This window comes from Mustela lutreola, chromosome 11, assembly GCF_030435805.1.
Source record: "Mustela lutreola isolate mMusLut2 chromosome 11, mMusLut2.pri, whole genome shotgun sequence".
In the NCBI taxonomy this organism is placed as follows: domain Eukaryota; kingdom Metazoa; phylum Chordata; class Mammalia; order Carnivora; family Mustelidae; genus Mustela; species Mustela lutreola.
Window position 1 is genome coordinate 44,247,911 of NC_081300.1, and position 18,743 is coordinate 44,266,653.

An 18,743-nucleotide genomic window follows, 5' to 3' on the forward strand; every position below is an offset into this window, starting at 1 on the left:
AGAGAGCGACAGAAGGAGGGAAAGCAAAAAATAAAGGATTAATAGTGGTTGTCTGAGAGCAGTGGTACTACAGGGGATCTTTTTCTTACTTCTTTTTGGCCTTTTTCAAATATTCTCTTATGAACATACTGCTTTTATAATGAAAGAAAAAGATGCCAGCAGTCATCAGCAGGGGAGTAAAATGCACAAGATGTTCACATCTTATAAGAGAACTATCCATGGTCAGACAGAACAAAAAAGAATGGGCATATTTCCAGGACATCACAGCGCAGGACTACATTCTGTTCCCTGACATACCATCCCATTCCTAAAACACACACACAGATCTACGATGTGTCACATAAGTCACCCAGCAAATTCCTACTGTCTGCCAAAGACATGACTCTTGGATTCAGCCCTGTGTGGAGAACTCACTCTGTTTAGCCCTGATCTAGACCCTGGAGCTGCCGCTGACTCAGTGCGTCACTCCCTTAAGTTTACAGAACGCTGTGAAATTTAGGAAGCATTTTCATAAAGTCTTTATTTTTATTTTCTCCACTGCCCTGTGAGGTTAGTAAGACAGACATTCTTTCTCTCATTTTACAGTGGAAGAAAGTAAGACTTAGAGGAAGGTTCTTGCCTCCGGTGACAAGGCCAGTAAGTGCTGAAAGCGACCCTGGAACCCAAATTTCTTAGTGAATATGGTGTTTGTTCCTGTGTATCACAAACAGCAAACTGTAGGCAACTCCTCTTCAACCAGGAAAAGCAGACCAATGTCATGAGGACAGATGAAGTGTCTTGTTTATAATCTATGCGGCCTCCCGTGTCTAGGCGAGTTCTAGCACAGGATAGATGTTGACTTTTCATTGTTGCTGAGGCAAAGAACAAAAGAATTATTAATACTCTGACTTAATACTTAATAAACATACGGTTCCTAAATAAGTCATCCAAATAGATCGTGTCATTTTCCTTTAGGAGTCTATGCTAAAGTTCAAAAGGGTGAAGTCTATTATATATATTTTTATATATATATAAACATATATATTTATTAACATAAACATTATATATATAAACACCAATATCAGAAACAGGGGAAAGAAGGGGAAGGGTCAGTTAGGAAGAGTGCAAAGTAAAACACTGAGACAAAGAGATTCCTCATTAAATAAAGCAGAATTGTTGGTTACCAATTTCGGTGTTACTCCAAAAAAAACCAAATTGATATTCCGCACTAAACATCATTTTACACTGTGGAGGAGGGAAAGGAAGGGAGAAAAGAATGTCTTTGAGAATCATCAAAGCACGTCTTCTTACGTAGCCGTGTACCTGCTCTTTCTGCCTGCGTCTGGAACGGGGGCTCCTTTAGCATTCACTGATGAAGGGAGAGAGCATTCAGCACTCCTGTGGAACTACTGCCATTTTTTTAAAAACTTATGAAGGTGGCACAAGGAATCACGCATGGCCTAGTGACTTCGGCTCTAGATGCTTTTGAAAAATGTCTAACGACCTGGTGGACATCCTGCACATAAATGTCACCACTTAGAATGAGATTCAGACTTGCGGCTCGTTGAACTGTTCTCTGTCTGGCTGCAGTGTCATATTGCCCTGATCTAGTGAAAGCACATGGTTCTTCGTGAGTCCCATCTAAATAATACCACATACTCTTTCCCTGCCATACATGTGGTGATGGTGAACAGCTCAGTGATACACACAGGAATGTGTCTACTAATGGATAAGGAACAAAAATGAAATTGCAATCTCTGTGACCCTCGAACCTTCTAGGTTGTTTTCAAAACTCATCACTGCAACAGGGATATCCCCCATATTCTCCTGACTAGCCTTGCAGATTTGGTTTCTACATATAGAGGAGGCATCTTTAAATTCATACGCTATTTTATTTTTTTTCACAAACGACCTTTGGAAATGATTTCCAATAACCGCTGCTGACTTCAAGCTCAAGGCTTGGTAGTGAAAGGTCACTCTACACTTAGACTAAATGTGGATAGATTTGTACTCCGTGTAACAGGCTATTGCTTTAGGACCCGCTGTTGTATTTGACCCAGTCTTCTTTCTAACCCAAACATTTAGACAGCTTCCTTATGGGTTTTGTTTAAACTTCTCTCTTTTTATTTTTAGTTCAGTACAAATTAAATGGCTTTAAATATTATAAATAACATATTTTCCTTTTTTTTGGTAACATATTTTCTTTAGAGATGTTCATTTTCATTAGAAATTTAAGAAAATAGAGTGAAGTGTGTATGTGTCAGAGTTCTAAGACAGCGCTGTGACTTCCCCGGGATTCTCCCAGCCCACGCCAGCCCTGCATACCTGCTGAGGGCCTGCAGAGTGCGCTCCGAGGCACCTGGGGCTCCCCATCCCTTCTTTCCCTCTTCTTCCCTTCAAGCAAGATCATTCCTTTTAAGTTGGGAAGGCTGGGGAGGGGTGGATACAGCCTCTCAAAGCAGGCAGCTATGCATATGCACCTGATAGGGCTGCGTGGTGGAGAGTGCAGACATAGATTTTTTTTCCCCCTTCTAAACCCAGGAGCAATGCTTTCTCCTGTCCCCAGATTCTTTCTTCCCCTCACCAGGCCCTGGTGATTTCCATTTGTGCTCTGTGTGGTATATTTCTGATGCTGTCACACCATGAAGCCTCTAGAAATGAGTTACAGGGTACTTTTCTTCTTGTCCTATAAGAGTCTGTCCACGGTAGAGAAGGACTTTTAAAATATGCAAAAGACTCCATCATCTCTCCTTGTCTGGGCAAGCCCTGGGACTGCTGACTATCAGAGAACCCTCTCCTGGTCCCTGCCCTCCTCCTGACCTCATCCCTACCGAGCGGAAAAGCAGAGATTCTTCCTACTGCTGGTATGGAAGGCCCTGGAAAGGATCCCAGTTGGGGCATCAGGGGACCTGATTCCTACTCAAGCCCTGCCATTTACTGTTTAAGAGACTTGGTCTACCTCACTGAACAGAATAAGTTCATAGAACTAATTCCTTTAATGTCAATGGAACAACTTGACTGTGTCTCCATTTTCTAAACGAATGTCCTCATATCAGACTCAGTCAGATTCCCGCCGCTCTGTCTGATTCTGATTTCAAAGAAGGTGCTCAGATGACTCAGTGTGCCCCAAGAATGCACCGGAAGAAGATAATTTCTTATATTCAACTAGAATTTGGAAAATTCTAAGTTGCTTTCACTTATCCCACATACAGTAGCTCGTGTAATCCTCCTGAGTAGCGTAGGTTTGGGGCTTACTGTTGGAGTCCCATCAAGTGTGCTTGGCACTTTTCAGAGGATTGCCTCAGAGCACTGGATGCCCTTCCAAGGTCGTGGGGGTCAGCCTGTGTTGACTGGCCAACATAGATGCATGTGGGAATATAAAAGTCCAACTCCTTTGCCTGGAGGTAGAATGAATGCTGAGATGTAATTTAGGCTCTAAGCATCCCTCGCGACAAGCCAGCCGAGTCTGGCGTTTCTGAAATCGCCCTTGTTTGGCTCCTTCCCCTTCCGCACCCCGCTCCCCCGTGCCCTGCTAGCTTCTCCTGGGAGCCCGTCCTTACTATGTCCCTTGCATCTGTAAAACAGTGGGTTTAAATGGCAGAGTTGACAGGACCCAGTTGGTGTGTTATCAAAAGACTCGTGCGGGCATCCCTGCTGCGTACCAGCCGTGGGGCCAGGAGCGAGTTGTCCGAAGCTCAGCGCTTCTCTGTCCTCATTCGTAAAATGAAAAATAATGATCCCCGCTCTGCCTACTGATGGGTCCTTGGGAGGATCCGATGGGACTGCGGACTGTGCCAGCATTTAAAAACTGCCAAGCATCACGCAATCATAAGGAGACTCGTGTTTTAACCTCATACTGAAATCACAAGTAGGTTTATAGAGGAAACCAACTCAAAGCAATTTTTAAGATTCAGAAAACGTACTTCACATCTTGGTTGCTCGCACCTTTCTTTCCCACCCCCATTCCTCAGACCTCCCTCATCTGAACGTTTGCTCTCTTTCAAGGAGCCCATCAGTGTCCCACATAGATGCTAGAGGAAGCAGGGAATGCAGCATTGCCCTCTGTGTCTCAATTACTAACCATCCTCCACCTGGTTAGAGATATTTGCTGCACTTGCTGTAGGGCTTACCACTGTCCGCTCTCTGTCCCTAAGCCCTGATTTTCAGGTAAGTAGTGCTGCATTTTTCTCACCCCAAAATGTATTGGGCTTTAAAACTTCAAGGGGCAAATAGACACTTTCAGTGAGATCTATGTCATAGATCATAGCTCAACTCCTATAATTCACATTTTGTAATATCGACACCAATTGATGGGACACAACATAATAGAGCCAATAACACTTGTGGCCCAGATGGTGGCTCGATTAGAAACACCACGGTGTGTCTGAAGGATCATGGCATGCATGCAAAGTTTCTTTCCACGGAGGCCCTCTGAGATTCATGATAAGATTTTATTTTTGATAAGCGTCTCATTAGAGGGCTCAGCAGGACAGAGTTAGAAGACATGAGTGGTCAGTACAGTTTGTTCCCAAAAGTATTTGTCAAGCACTTAGGCACCAGGATAGAAGGAAGAAAACTCCATAGCTCCTGGTGGAAGACACAGATACAGAAACATACCATTAAGGCAGGATGTGGTCAGCTGCCGGCGCGGTCTGAGCGATGGCGTCCGGTCTGGGTTTCGAAAACCACTTCGTCATCTAAAGCATCCCCTCCTCAAGCCTTCATAGATACATGAAAATCTCTTGAAATTCCCTAGGATCTTTTATCCACTGACCCGCGTCCTTGCCTCATTGATTCCAGCTTCTCCTTCGGGACTTTTCATTCATTTCTTCCAGCTCACCCTGACCTGGCGCCTGTGCTGCCTGGTGCTCTTGGAGAGCCCGGGAACACCCCTTCGAACCGGACAGACCCAATCCCCGCCGTGTGGTTGTTGAAGCTTGCATTCGAGCGGTCCGACTGGGACGATTAACAAGGGATTGAACTGTGATAGAGTGAAGTATTAGAACCGCGGACAGTAAAGGGAGCCATGAAAGAGAGATGGGACCAAGAACAAGCAAGGGAGGCCCCCTGGAGTTACCATCCAGGGAAGGCCTCCCTCACCTGAGACATTTGAGCGGAACATGAGAAGGGTGCCCTGGGTGAAGGGCATGTCGGTGAGGCTGGACAGAACTCGGGGTGATCAAGTGACAGAACGGAGGCCGGTGTGCTTGAAGTTAGGGAACCTGGTGTCAGAGGTTGAGTCTGGGGGGAGGCAGAGGCCATCGTGGGGACCGTGGGAAGAAACTGGATTTCACGCTCAGGGCCGTGCAGCGTTTGAAATGAAAACCGCGTCTTCAAACACGCACACGCCTGAAAGGAAATCTGCAATCAGAGCCCATGGTTAGGAGAAGTGCCATCAGCCCGTGTGAACGGCCATCAGCTCTCACCTGCTTGCTGCACCAACCACGCACCCTCCAGTGTTCATCCTTAACACAGATGCTTCTTGAAGTTCAGTGCAATATGTTATTATTTTTCAGCTCAGAACCCTGCCATGGCTCCCTGCTTATTTGGAGTAAAAGCTAGAATCTTTACAGTGGCTTCCAAGGCCTCACACGGTCTGGCCTCAGCTTCTAGGTCCCTGCGCATCCCCCTCTGCCCCAGCCACACTAGCTTCCTTGCTGTTCCTTAGTCACACAGAGACGCTCTCGCTGTGGGCTCCCTGTTGTCCTCTCCATCCAGAACCCTCTCTCCTGGATAGCCCCAACTAACTCTTTCCTCTCCATCAAGGCCTTGTTCAATGCCATTGCCTCAATGGATACCCGTGCCTCCATCTCTGCTCCAGCCTCCTGCCCCACTCAACCTGTTCTTTCTCTTTATCACTTACCATCTTCTAACATAGGCTATGGTTTGCTTACCTATTGTGTCTATAACTCATTGTCTGCATCCTCCTCTAGAGTCTACAGTAAATTCCAAAAGGCAGAAATCCTTGTGTGTAGCCATGAGGGCCATCCACTGACATCTGGCTCTTCCTTCCAAGTTTACTATAGGAGTCTATTTTTCTGATTACTTGGATGGAGAAAAGGCTGTGTGACTTATTTTAGCCAACAGAAGATGAGCAGAGAGGATGTGTGCCACGTCTGGGCAGAGCCTTTCAAGGCCAGCACACTCTCTACCATATTCCCTCTTCCTTCTGACACAATGTCCCACACCTTTCAAAATGAAGGCTGCACCATTGGGCTGGGTCCCGGAGTGAATAAGCTGAGCAAAATCCCCCTGAGAGCCATAAAAAAAAAAAAAAAAACCTACAGCATCATCGAGAAATAAACCTTTCATCTGAAGCCACGGTAACCTGGTGATGGTTTGTTATCACGTATCACCTGGCCTCATCTGACTGAGTCTCATTTGTTCACTGATAGATCCCCAGGACTTAGAACAAAGCCTGGTGTACAGCAGAGGCTCAGTGTTTGCTGAGTGAATTCCTCTGTTTTAATTCATCAGTTTTTATATGGCATGTCTTAAATGTAAACCCACTAAAGACAGTAATATCTGGAGACAGGATTCCACACTGTTCTATGACCGACCCTGACAACAATTAACGTGGAGTAACTACTGCATGAGCTCAGTCTTTCTTAGGGCTCCCAGAGGAATAAGGCACTGCTTCTGCCTTAATGTCGTGGGCACACTAGTTGCAGAGACAGAACCCGTAGACAAAATCCCGTGTGCCACTCTGCGGTAGTAGGCAACACCTCGCAGGATTGTTCTGAGAATTCGGAGGTGGGGATGCCAGGCCCCCTCAGCTGGGCCCTGAGGACTTGGGCAAGGAGAAATAGAGCTAGGGAGCGAGTATCCCGCCTTGAGGAGTAGCATCCATCACTCGCCACGGGAGCATGTTCTGAAATAGTAGAAGGAACATATACCACTCTGGGCGGAAGCCAGGTTGTAGAGCTCGACTAGGTCTGTTAAAGTCCTGGCTCTGTGGCTGCAGACAAGTCAGTTATCACCTCGGAGTCTTGACAGCTCCGTCTGTAGAATGGGAATCACAGTAGAACCTGCCTCAGAGCATTGTCTTGAGACCCAGGAGAGTGAGTACCTGTAGTGTTTAGACGAGTATCGGTGGAGGGTATGGGTTGATTTGGAAAGAAGAGGTGAACATTGCACAGGCCGCAGATTTTGCATGATCTTAAATCTGAGATGAAAAAATCTGCTCTTTCATTCTGTGGGCAAAAATATTTTCCACCAGCACTTCAGAAGTTTTTATCAGAAAGCGTTGGATGGTTAAGCAGGGTGAGCAGGGGTTGAAAGGTCAGGGCCGAGAGATGGGTTTGGAGGCAGATTCAATCATCTCATTGTGGGAACCTGAGAGCACTTTCCACGGGACTGGCCACAGCGTGGAGGAGACGGATGTCGAAGGCATCTTAGAAGGGGTTGCAGACCTTCCAACAGGCAGGCTAGGTAAGGAAAGAGAGAAGCCAAAGGGACCCGAAAGTTTCAGGGTCTGGGTGACTTCGAGATTTAGTGATAGCCCTGACCAAAGGGATGGAGGCCAGCGGGGGAAGAGATTTTAAGAGAAAGATAACAAATTCTATTTTAGACGCAGAAGTGTCAAGGTCAAGCTGTTGAAAAGGAAATCAGATATGAAGCTTGACTAACTGAGAGCGATGCTCAAATGTCACTCGGAGACCTTCCCCAACAGCTAATCTAGGATACCTCCCCCTCCCTCTCGCTAAGTGTCACCGCCATCATTTACTTTCTTCAGGCCCCTTCCTGGCACAATATTATATTCTGTATTTGTTGATTTGCCTATTATCTATCCCCGTCCCTGTCTATAATGGAAGGTCAGTAAGAACAGGGACACTTTCGTCTTTATCCGTTGCTCTGTTCTCAAAGGCGAGGACAGCGTCTGGCCCGTGGTCTTTCAAAAACTATTTTGTGGAGTAAAACAAGTTTTCAATCTCCAAGCAAAATTGCCAAACACATACTGTCAGCCAGAGGTCACCTTCTGCCTGCATAGAGGCTTTCATACCTTACACTATTTAGGGATTAATGGAGGGGATGGGGCGGGGTGGGGGGGAGAAAAGCAAGACTAGATGGTAAAGCATTAAACCATAAAAGTACACGAATCCAAACAAGAAGAGATCGTCGGCAGTGGAGATGAGAGGAGGCCCGACCCCCTTGCTCAAGCATTGCACCAAAATCAACCTCAGGCACATCCAAGTTTAAGAGCAGAAGTCAAAAATTACAAATTGTAAAGAAACTGGGAAAAAAAGAACTGATTTTTTAAAACAGCTGGGGATTAAGAAACACGTTCTGAGAACGACATGAAATGCATGGAGCATAGTAGAATATTTCATCAGTTTATTTCACAAATCGTAATACCGTCCACACAAAATGAATTTTCCATGATCCAAGTCAAAAGACTACAGAGTTAAAAATTCTTCAGACCATTCCAACAAATATCTAATGAATGTAATGGGTAATAAACTATTACAAGTAAAAAGTAGATGTGAGGACAATGGACAGCTCTCAGAAAGATAATCACCAGTGATTCATAAACATAAAAGAATCAGCCTCATTCATGATAGTTTTTGGCTATTTTTCTCACTCGTAATTTTTGGAATTCCACATAAATCCACTAGTTAGCCATGGCAATGATTTCAAAGCTCGAGAATGCTAAAGCCCAGGGCATGGGGAAAAGATACTGTCATACACTGTTGGGTGAGATGTAAATTTGTATAACTATTTTTATAGCCCTTCAATGACCAAAATTTTAAATGGACATACCCTTTGGCCAAGCAGTTTAAGTTCTAAGAATTGAACCTACAGAATATACTTTTATGAGCACATAAAGGTAAAAGGAAGTTCATTGACAACGTGGTTGTAATTCAGAAATTTCCCCCAAACTGCTCAAAAAGTGACAGGGCTTCTATTCAGGAGAATATGACACATAAATGATAGGGTGTATCCATATGGACTGAGAAAGAAAAGTTTAAAATACTGGTTAAGTGAAAGAAAAAAACAGAAGTAGCTAACCAGCACAGATAGCAAAGGCACACTGGTGTTAAAACAAAAGGACAGGGGCGCCTGGGTGGCTCAGTCAGTTAAGTATCCGACTCTTGATCTCAGCTCAGATCTTGATCTCAGGGTTATAAGTTTGGACCCCATATTGAGCTCCGCAATGGGCACGGAACCTGCTTTTTTAAAAAAGGGCAAAAAGAGAGAGGAAAACAGAGGTAAAAATCCTTGCATGTGCCGCAAATACTTTCAGAATGTTGTCCAAGAAGCTATTAACTGTGCTTCCCGTGGGGAGCAGGGCTGGGGAGCAAGGTGACACTTTTAATTTCTACTTTAAACTCTCTTAATATTGGACATTTTTTCCCACAGGGAATATGACTACTTTTAGAATTTCATAAAAGAAAGAATAAAGCCCTCAACACTTCGTTCACACTATCCTTTTAACCAATCCCCCCCAAACAGTGCATCTGTAGTGTTCGCTTGATTATTCCTGAGTTTCAAATTACACAAATCCTCAGGCTCGCCCAAGACATCTGCCAGTGGGAGCATTAGGTTACGTAGCATTCCAGAATCTTTTAAACTTCTGCAGGAACTTCCGTAAATCCCTCCTAGAGAGGAAGAATTAAAGTCTTGTTTCTTATCACCAGTGATCACCAAAACACTAACCAGGGAGAACCTAAAATGCTAAAATAATTCATGTGCCTTAAAACAGCCAACTGCCCTTCATCTCTTCAATTGATACCAACTCAGGATCCTTTCCAACATCGCCAAGGGAACTAGGAAATTGATGGGACAGTTGTAAAGACATACACCATAATAAGAAGATTTGTGGTTAATACTTGGAAGGCCAAGCAGTTACAAAGAACTATCTATGTGTACATGTATGTGCTCACACACGTGTGTGCAGATGGATCTATGTGTGCAACGCAGAGCAGATTCTGAACCAGTATCAGCATTTTGTCGAGGATTCAGTTTAAATCAAGAAGTACTCAATGCAATATTTGTATTCCTTCCATGTTGTTTCAAAAGAATTTAAGGCAGAGAAATGAAAGTTTTTGAAGCCCCAGAGGACTAGATATTATTCTTGCAACTTAAAACAATTGTATATTTCTGTTGTAGAGTGTAAGACTAGAACGTATTTTTTCCAGGCTTTGACTCACTTTTGTTGTGTCTAGTTTTTTCCAATGGTTTAAAAGTAATTTCTTTAGAAAAATTGAATGTATCCTACCAATTACAGTTTATCTTTGATTTTTTTTTTTTTTTTTTTTTTTTTACAGTTGTGGTCATAGAGAGTATAGTTTTTAGGAAGCATTTCACCTTTTAAACTTACCAAAAAAAAATTTTTTTTAAGATTTATTTTGAGAGGGGGCACCTGGATGGCTCAGCGGGTTAAAGCCTCTGCCTTCGGCTCAGGTCCTGATCCCAGAGTCCTGGGATTGAGCTCTGAATCAAGCTCTCTGCTCAGCAGGGAGCCTGCTTCTTCCCCTCCCCTCTCTCTGCCTGCCTGTCTGCCTACTTGTGATCTCTGTCTGTCAAATAAATAAATAAAATATTTTTTAAAAAAAGATTTCTTTTGAGAGACAGAGAGAGAGAGAATGTGGTGTGCAAGCATGGGGAGGGGCAGAGGGAGAGAATATTTCAGACTCCCCACTGAGCTAGGAGCCAGGAGGAGGGCTCCATCCCAGAGAATATGAGATCACGATCTGACCCAAAACCAAAAGTCAGACACTCAGTGGACACTCAGAAACTCAGGAACCCCCCACCAAAAAAATTATTAGGAATTATGAACAATATTGAATTTTCCTAACTTACACTTCTCACATTAAACGATCTGTTGGATCCACCCATTGGGAATGCTAGAGACTTTGAAAAGAACAAAACAATTATTTGAAAGGAATGAAAGCAGCATTATGAATAAATTACATATTTTTGCTACCCGACCAAGATGGATCATATACCATTGTTTCATTTTAATTGCCAATCCCATCTCACTGAGTGATTGTCAGAATTCCAGAGGGTTTTTTTTTCCTTCAGTGTTCACTTCTTGACTATCTTTTCTTGTCCTACTAGGAGATGTTTCCTACCTGAGTCTCTCCCTAGGCCTACCAGTCCAGCCACAAAGCCTCTCTGATGCCTATGAAAGGGTTCAGCCTCTGGTGGTTCTGAGAAAGCTAGTTACCATTGACTTTCCAGGTGCTTTGTCCTGTGGTTGCAGGGGGTAAAGAGAAGAGAGAACATGGAGTCAGCTCTTCTAGGCCCTTGGCAGCGGGTTATTCATCGAGTCTGCCAAGAAACATCCTGAAGTCCTCCCATCATTACCCAGAGCTCTGTGATTTGCAGTCAAGGCTTGGAGATGTTAGAGAACTTGCCTAAGGTACACAACTAATGATTGGCAGTACTCACACTTGAACTCAGGTCTGTGCCTGCCAAAGCCCGTGCTACAGGCCAGGGTCAACTTAAAGGGCAAGCCAGATGGCCTGCTGCCCAGGGGTTCCGATCTATAAAAGGCAGGACTGTTACTGGAGTAAATAAATACTATGTTGCCAGTTCACTCGGGTTTCCAACTCGGGTTTCCATACACCAGTCTTCACATAGTTACCAACTGGTTGCCCTCCCAGCAAACTGAACTGCTCTTGCAAGTGGAAATAACACTCTCTGGGCACCAGTACGGGTTACCTCACAGGAGTATGTTCAGTGAAATGCACTGGGAGTTGCACTGGGCCGCCTGGGCCATGACCCACCGACCAGGTGACCCTCCTCACCTGAGGCTCAGAGGCCAGTCACAGCTGAAATTTTAAACCCAAATCATGCCTGGCCCAATGCTGTTCATTGGGAGTGATTCCTCATACTAAGTTTTACATTTTTTTTTCCAAAGATTTTATTTATTTATTTGACAGACAGAAATCACAAGTAGGCAGAGAGGCAGGTAGAGAGAGAGGAGGAAGCAGGCTCCCAGCTGAGCAGTGAGTCTGATGTGGGGCTCGATCCCATGACCCTGGGATCATGACCCGAGCCGAAGGCAGAGGCTTTAACCCACTGAGCCACCCAGGTGCCCCCAAGTTTTACATTGTTTTAAAGAAGCTTCTCAAGAAGGTCTTGACTTTGGACAACAAAGAATGAAGGGAAGCAGCAGATAACGCTTCTGAACATGAAGAAGTAGGTGTGCCTCTTATGTTCTAGATGAAAGCACCTGCCTTCTTGACTGACCATGAGACAGAAAGACCTCCCATATTACTTCTTGCTCTGCACCTTTGTGTTTGGGATCGCCTCGTGCTCCATCCACGTGCAATACTGTGAAACACAGGCTGGGCCGTGTACATTTCCTTTGGTCCCTTTCTGAAAGGACAGCACTCCAAGCGGCTCCTTCTCCCACACAGAGCTTCCACCTTTTCTCACATCACCACGCACATAGAAAATGGTTTTGCTAACCTGGAATGCACGTACATTTTTGTGGCAAGCAGACAATTCTGCTGGCGGTGGGAGGGCGAAGGGCCTGGAGACCTGGGAGCTCCGGGTTGGAGGGTGGGGGGGTAGATCAGTAATTTGGCACAGATGTTTCCTCTTCCTTGTGCAGGCCTCAGAAGCTTGGCTATAGGGAACACTAGATTGTCCATTACCATGACCTGGACCTAGTTTCGATTTTTCTTGCTTATGCATCAAGGGAAAAAAAAAAAAACAAAACCATGTAAGTGATGTGCACTAAATGGGAAAAAGAAATTTGAAGTTTGAAATGATCATATTTGTTTCTGGGTGGGGAGAGGAAGCATTCTTTCCCTGCCTACACTCCCATGAATACGTGACTGTCCTTTGTTGAGGTGGTAAAACCCTCCCAGCCCCCTGTAGGGGACAGATGCAAACAGACCAAAGCAGAGGCAGCTTGGCCTTTCCAGGCACCAGTCCAGGAACCAGATGGATGGATGAGAACGCATGTACACTCCCTATAACAAATAACTCAGGAAGGCAGTTAACTGAAACGTACAAAATAAGAGTTGCCTCTAAGTAAACCTGTAGCATTTTACACTGATTTCTTAGTGGCCCAATTAAATGTGAGCAAGGGGAATAAAGGATATGATATGGATTTAGATTTCCTCTCCAGTTTGTTCTGCTTGTAGTAAGAAATAATTGATGCCTATCCTGTGGAAGTTCAAGTACAGCATGATGGTTTGATTTACAGATACTGTGAGATGATTATCACCATAGGTTCAGTGAGCATGCATCATCCCGTAATAGATAAAACAAAAACCAAAGAAAGAAGGAAAAAAGGTTTCTCCTGTGATGAGAACTCCTAGGATTTACTCTGTCAACAGCTTTCCTGTGTATCAAACAGCAGTGTTCGCTGTAGTCATCAGATCGTACATTTCATCGTAATACTTGTTTATCTGTAACTGGCAGTTTGTACCTTTTGACAGACTACCTTTCTCCAATCCTCCCCGCCCAACCACGGCATCTTCTGCTTCTCTGGTAGCCACGTGTCTGATCTTTTTCCCTATGATTTTTGTTTCTTTCTTTTTTTTTTTTTTTTTTGACTTCCACACAGAAGTAAGATCACACAGTATTTGTCTTCTCTCTTCTCCAATGTTTATAGAACTTTAGAGCTCTAGTACATGTTATCAGACCTGTGTTAGCTACATCAAGATCTCAGTTTTGCTTCAATGTTCTTGTGTAAAATGAAGTTTATGAATTCTCTCTAAGTGTATCTAAAATTTTCTTCTGGTAAGTCCACGATTTGGTTGTCCTGGCGATAAATGCTTGGATCCTACAATCATTTCCTCTGTCTTTCCTATAATCGTGATAAGAGATACTGGCTGCATTTACTGAGCATCTACTATGTGCCAGGCATTGTGCTAATTATGGTACATGCATTATGTCATTCCTCCCTTATGAAAACCTCATGAGGTAGGTATTGTTCTGATAATCCCTACTTTAGAGAAACGAAGTTTAGAAACAAGGTTAAGAGATGCTAAGTAAATTGTCCAAGATCACACAGCTGGTGAACAGAAGAGTTGGTGCTCATGTATCTTAAAACCATGTATGTCTAACACCCAGGTCTGTGTTCTTAATCACTACATCCTACCATTATAGAATATTCCTTAAGTTGCAGGAAGTGTATACATTTGAAGAGACACATAAAGAGTTGTTTCACTTATTTTTTTTTAACGCTCTTTTAAAGTACAAGCTTGAATCCATGCCGCCCGGCACCCTAGGGCTCCATGAAGTTATTCCATTTGAACAGATGGGGGAGCTTGAAGGCAGCTAATCTTTTTATTCTCCGAGTTCTCCAAAATAGACCCAACGGCTCAGTAATAAGCACCCACATTAGCTTTTACGACTAGTCCCGGTAATGACTTTCCAGGCTGCAGACTTCTAGAAGCTTGGAGGTAACTGCCAGCCTTACGTAAAAGTGTACATCTGGAGGACGACAAGACGTAATAGTAGATCCAGAGTCTGTGGTGTCCCTGGAAGGGGCAGAGGAGTCGGGCTTTAAGTATCATATTGACAAAATGAGTCTGTCGAATTCTTGAAGGGAGACAACCTGAGGCAGCAGAAAGCACACTGTGTGGAGAAGTAGACGGGTGGCGTATTTTGGGTACGTGAGGTATTTACATGGTTCAAAGGTCACGACTCTAATAAAATGTCTTCTCACAAAGTTCTTATTCCCATGTATACTCTCTTCCAACCTACCCACCCATACCCTTCCACATAAAGAAGTATTTTCAATAGTCTCTGCTTTGTTTCCTCTACGTTTCTTCTGCAAATAGAACCATATAGATATATTCATGTTCTTATCTCAGAGACATTTTCCATAGTGTGCTTTTATAAACAAATAGTTCTCTCTTGTGTGGGTGTACTTTAGTTGTTTCTAATGGGTTGTTTGTTGTCTTCTGTTATTCCTTTTAGTGCTTTCTTGAACAACCATGTGGTTGTTCAAGAAACCATATGGCACGGGTGTATCTTCGAGGGCAGATCTAGAAGTAGCAGTCAAAAGGTTGACTCAAGGGGCAAATTGTTATGACGTTTTGTTAGAGGCTGATGAATTCCCCTCCTAAGGGGTGGTCATTGTGCCTCCAGGGCCAGTAAGGTGAGAGCGGATCCTTCCTGACTTAATGTCCTTGACACCACACCCTCGCTTCCTCATTTCATTTCTTATGCCTTTCCGGCCTCTCTCTTTAGCTTTCTGAGCACTTCTTCCTCTGATCACACCTAGCCCGACTTCTTCTCATTCTAGACATCTCATCCCTAGATGTCTCACATGGTGTCTCACCATGTACCCATTAGAAATCATTATCTTACCCTCTAAAACTCCTCCATGGACGGTATCACCATCCAAGGAGACACCAAACTTGGAACCCGCCAATTGTCTTGATTTCTCCCTTTCACTAACCCATCAAGCAGTTGCCTTTACCTGCTGCACATTTCAGCCATGGGTCCCTCCTCTACTTCCCAATACCATTTTCCTGCCTCAGGATCTCCTCGCCTTCTCGCCTTTCCCCAAGGGCATTGAAATGGCATCCTCGCTTGTCTTCTGTTTCTGACCCAGACCTTCTGAAAATCATCTCAACTCAATGGCCATGATGAGACTTTCATGAATTTCAAATTTCTGTCTTGTTTACAATCAAGGGTGTTGAATTAACTTTCTATGATCGTTGCTGTATAGCTAATCCTTACAATGGATCTAGATTTCAGAAATGCTCTGACGTGTGTGGAAGAAATCTTAGGTAGCAATTTAATATAACAAGTATTCACAGGCTGCTTTCTGAAACAGACCCCTCCCAGGGTCAGTATTATTACAGAAGAAACAGAATGTATCCAGTTATTTCAGATCTAGCATCGTGCTATTATAACCAGTTTTTACATAGCAAGTGTTCCCTCACAGACAAAAAAGAAAATCTTTTTTCTTTTTTACTGAATTTTAACAAAGTCAAGAAGAAGGGATCTTCTCGTTACATAAGATTGTGATTGGTGATTCAAACTACCAAGATATTATTGACCTTAATTTGGTTAACAGAGAATGATGAAATTTACCTCCTCTCATCTTAAGTTCTTATTTATACTATTTGGTGTTTTAAATGTAAGAAGAATTATACAGATGTAAGCACTCACTATGGCACGCTAGCAGATTTACTATTATTTGCCTTACCATCAAACTTCAAAGGTTTATATTCTTCGTTCTTTCAAGGGCAAAAAAAAGAGAGAGATTTTCAAATTTAAAAAATCACATAAAAATTCATCTATGAAATGGTTTAGGGATTTATGAGTATAAGTGCTTTGTTCAAATTTTTACTGTCACAGTACCAACCAAACTTAACCAGAGATATAAATTTTCCAAAAGGAAGGAAAATAACAAAAGAAAATTATTCTGTTACCATTGAAAAACAGAATAATCAACATGTTTTCTTGTTAAGTTAAAAAAAAAAAATGGTAAGCTCTAAAACCCCCAAATCTTTTCTTACAAAAAGCGAGAAGCTAGGGATCAATTTAGATTTAAATGAATATTAAATAATTTCCCTCTAATTAATTTTAATGATGTAAAATAAGTAAGTCTTTGATGAAAGAAGTCACTAGGGTACAACCATAGTGAACATAGCTCAACATGTTGAGCCTTGTGATTTCTACCATTTCTTGGGTATCAAAAAAAGAGTTCCCACCCAGAATTGACTTAGGACACCTCCCTGTGCTCTACCATCTCCCCCATCCCCAACCTCTCACTCTTTACCCCCACCCCTGGGCTAGGAGAGATGATTAGAAGATACTTAGGAACTCTGAAATGTAAAACAAACTAACAGTGGCAACATTCCCCAAATTGTTAAAAAATATACTAAAAGTAAAGGAAATAAAATAAAAGTATAAAAACCAAGCATCTGTCCTCTCCAGTGTAGATCTTGTAGGTTGATACCCGAAAAATGGTGCCCTGTAGAGCCACCCAAAAGTTGCCCATTTACACCTGGTCTTTGTTGCCTGAACCACAGACCCACTGTATGCCACAGCATGACCCTGGGTCTTACAGAGGGACCCGTGAAAAAAACCCTAGCCTTCTCCTTTTCTCTCCATAGGAACCTGATCTAAGCTACCAAACAAACGCTGGAGGTATGTTTACCTTCTATACAAAAAGCTGCTAGATTGACTAACAATTACAGCCCATTAACAACCCTTTCAGCTGGTTCTAGCCTTAAGTGAGTAAGTGTTGATGTATGGAAAAGAGTTAATTGAAAAAAGATCCATATATATTGTCAGAAGTTCCTAGCAGTCTACAAGTTAGCTAGGAATTAACCAGCTCACTTCAGTGTTCCCATTTAGTGTCACTCTTTAAAAAAACAAACAAACAAACAAACAAACAAAAACAACAACAACAACAAAACTTGTTTGACTTAAAATCCTGCTTGAATTTGAAAGCAAAACTCTTCTTTAAGTGTGATCACCAGTGGTCAGTGGTTTAATCAATCCTGGCTATGCAGAGCAGCCTCCATAAAAGAATCAAGTAATTAATTAAAGGACAGAGTTCAGTGACATTCTGTGTTGGAGAACAGTGCAGATCCAAGGAGATTGGCTTGCCCAGAGAGCATGGAAGCTCTGCCCCCTTCCCACATACCTTGCCCCCTGCATCTTCCATCAGGCTGTTCCTGAGTTAGAATTCATAACCTTTGACTCGGATCCGGGACCAGTGAGAAGATATGCTCTGAAACTAGTCTTCTAACTTGCTAGCGCCTGACAGTAAATCCTTATGTTAGCTTGTCTTAGTTTAGCAGAGAGACAGCATCTCTTCATACTCACTGCAAACGATGTAAACTTTTGAATTCCATCACCTGAGGAGGCATCAAACCACTCAAACATAAGTAAAATACAACTCTTGCCCCAAATTGTAATTTGACATTTATTTCCGTCTCTCTACTTGTAAAACAAGTCTTAGTCATCTCTCTGCAGAAGTTTGCCTGATACTCACCTCTTCCTTGAGCTCACTCTATATTTTAAAAATAAAATATTTTTATTTTTATTTTATTTTATTTTAAACTTAACCATTGCTGAACGGAGCTGATGATCCCATTTCCACCATTACTTGCCAAATTACCTGCTTTAAACGGGCTCTACTTCCTTGTTTCCACATTTGCATGAAGCACATCTTCTCCCAAGTCACTTAAGCTTAAGCTCTTGGTCACCTCTGAGCATTGAGTCATGTATAGAATTGTTGAATCATTATAATTATAGATCTGAAACTAATATAATAGGATTTGTTAATTATACTTGAATAAAAAATTGAAAACAAAACAAAAAAAAAAAACACACACCAAGCCAGAACACAAAAGATCTTGACCATCTTTAATTCCTTTCTTTCCATTGTCCCACCACCTCAGCCCCCCATCTGAATTGTTACATCGACTTTGCTCACTCAGTGTGTCATAGTCACCTCCATTCTTACCAGCGGTCCCCCTCCTCAAGTCATAACATTGTTAGATTTATCTTTAAACAGTTTTGATCAATTTCTGGCTCAAAAACCTTCCGGAGCTCCCTTACCAAACAAATGTCAGAATCTCCCCCTAAGTATTTAGACCCCTCTGTGACACTGGTTTAGCCCACAGGTTTTGCCTTGCCTCTTATTCCTCGCTAAGGTACAGACTCCCCTGAAGTCAAGGGCCACTGTTTACAACTCCCATACCTTCCCCTGCGCACTTCCTGATTCTGTGCTTTTGCTCATGCTTTTCCTCCTGGGTAAAATGACTTTCTTCCAATCATCTTCTGCTAATGTCCTACAGATCCAATGCTATCTTCTCCATGAGGCA

The 18,743-nt window shown here is 43.0% G+C and overlaps 1 protein-coding gene and 1 long non-coding RNA gene across 2 annotated transcripts in view; one reads left to right on the forward strand and one right to left on the reverse strand.

Annotated features, from left to right (window-relative positions):
* The window catches only part of CHST9 (carbohydrate sulfotransferase 9), a 233,054-nt gene that overhangs the window by 177,439 nt on the left and 36,872 nt on the right, over positions 1-18,743 (forward strand). The window lies entirely within an intron of this gene.
* LOC131811125 (uncharacterized) lies at positions 14,214-18,342 on the reverse strand. Its single transcript, XR_009345817.1, has 2 exons — positions 18,035-18,342; positions 14,214-14,426 (listed from the first exon to the last, which is right to left on the reverse strand). It is a non-coding gene; the product is annotated as an uncharacterized LOC131811125 (long non-coding RNA).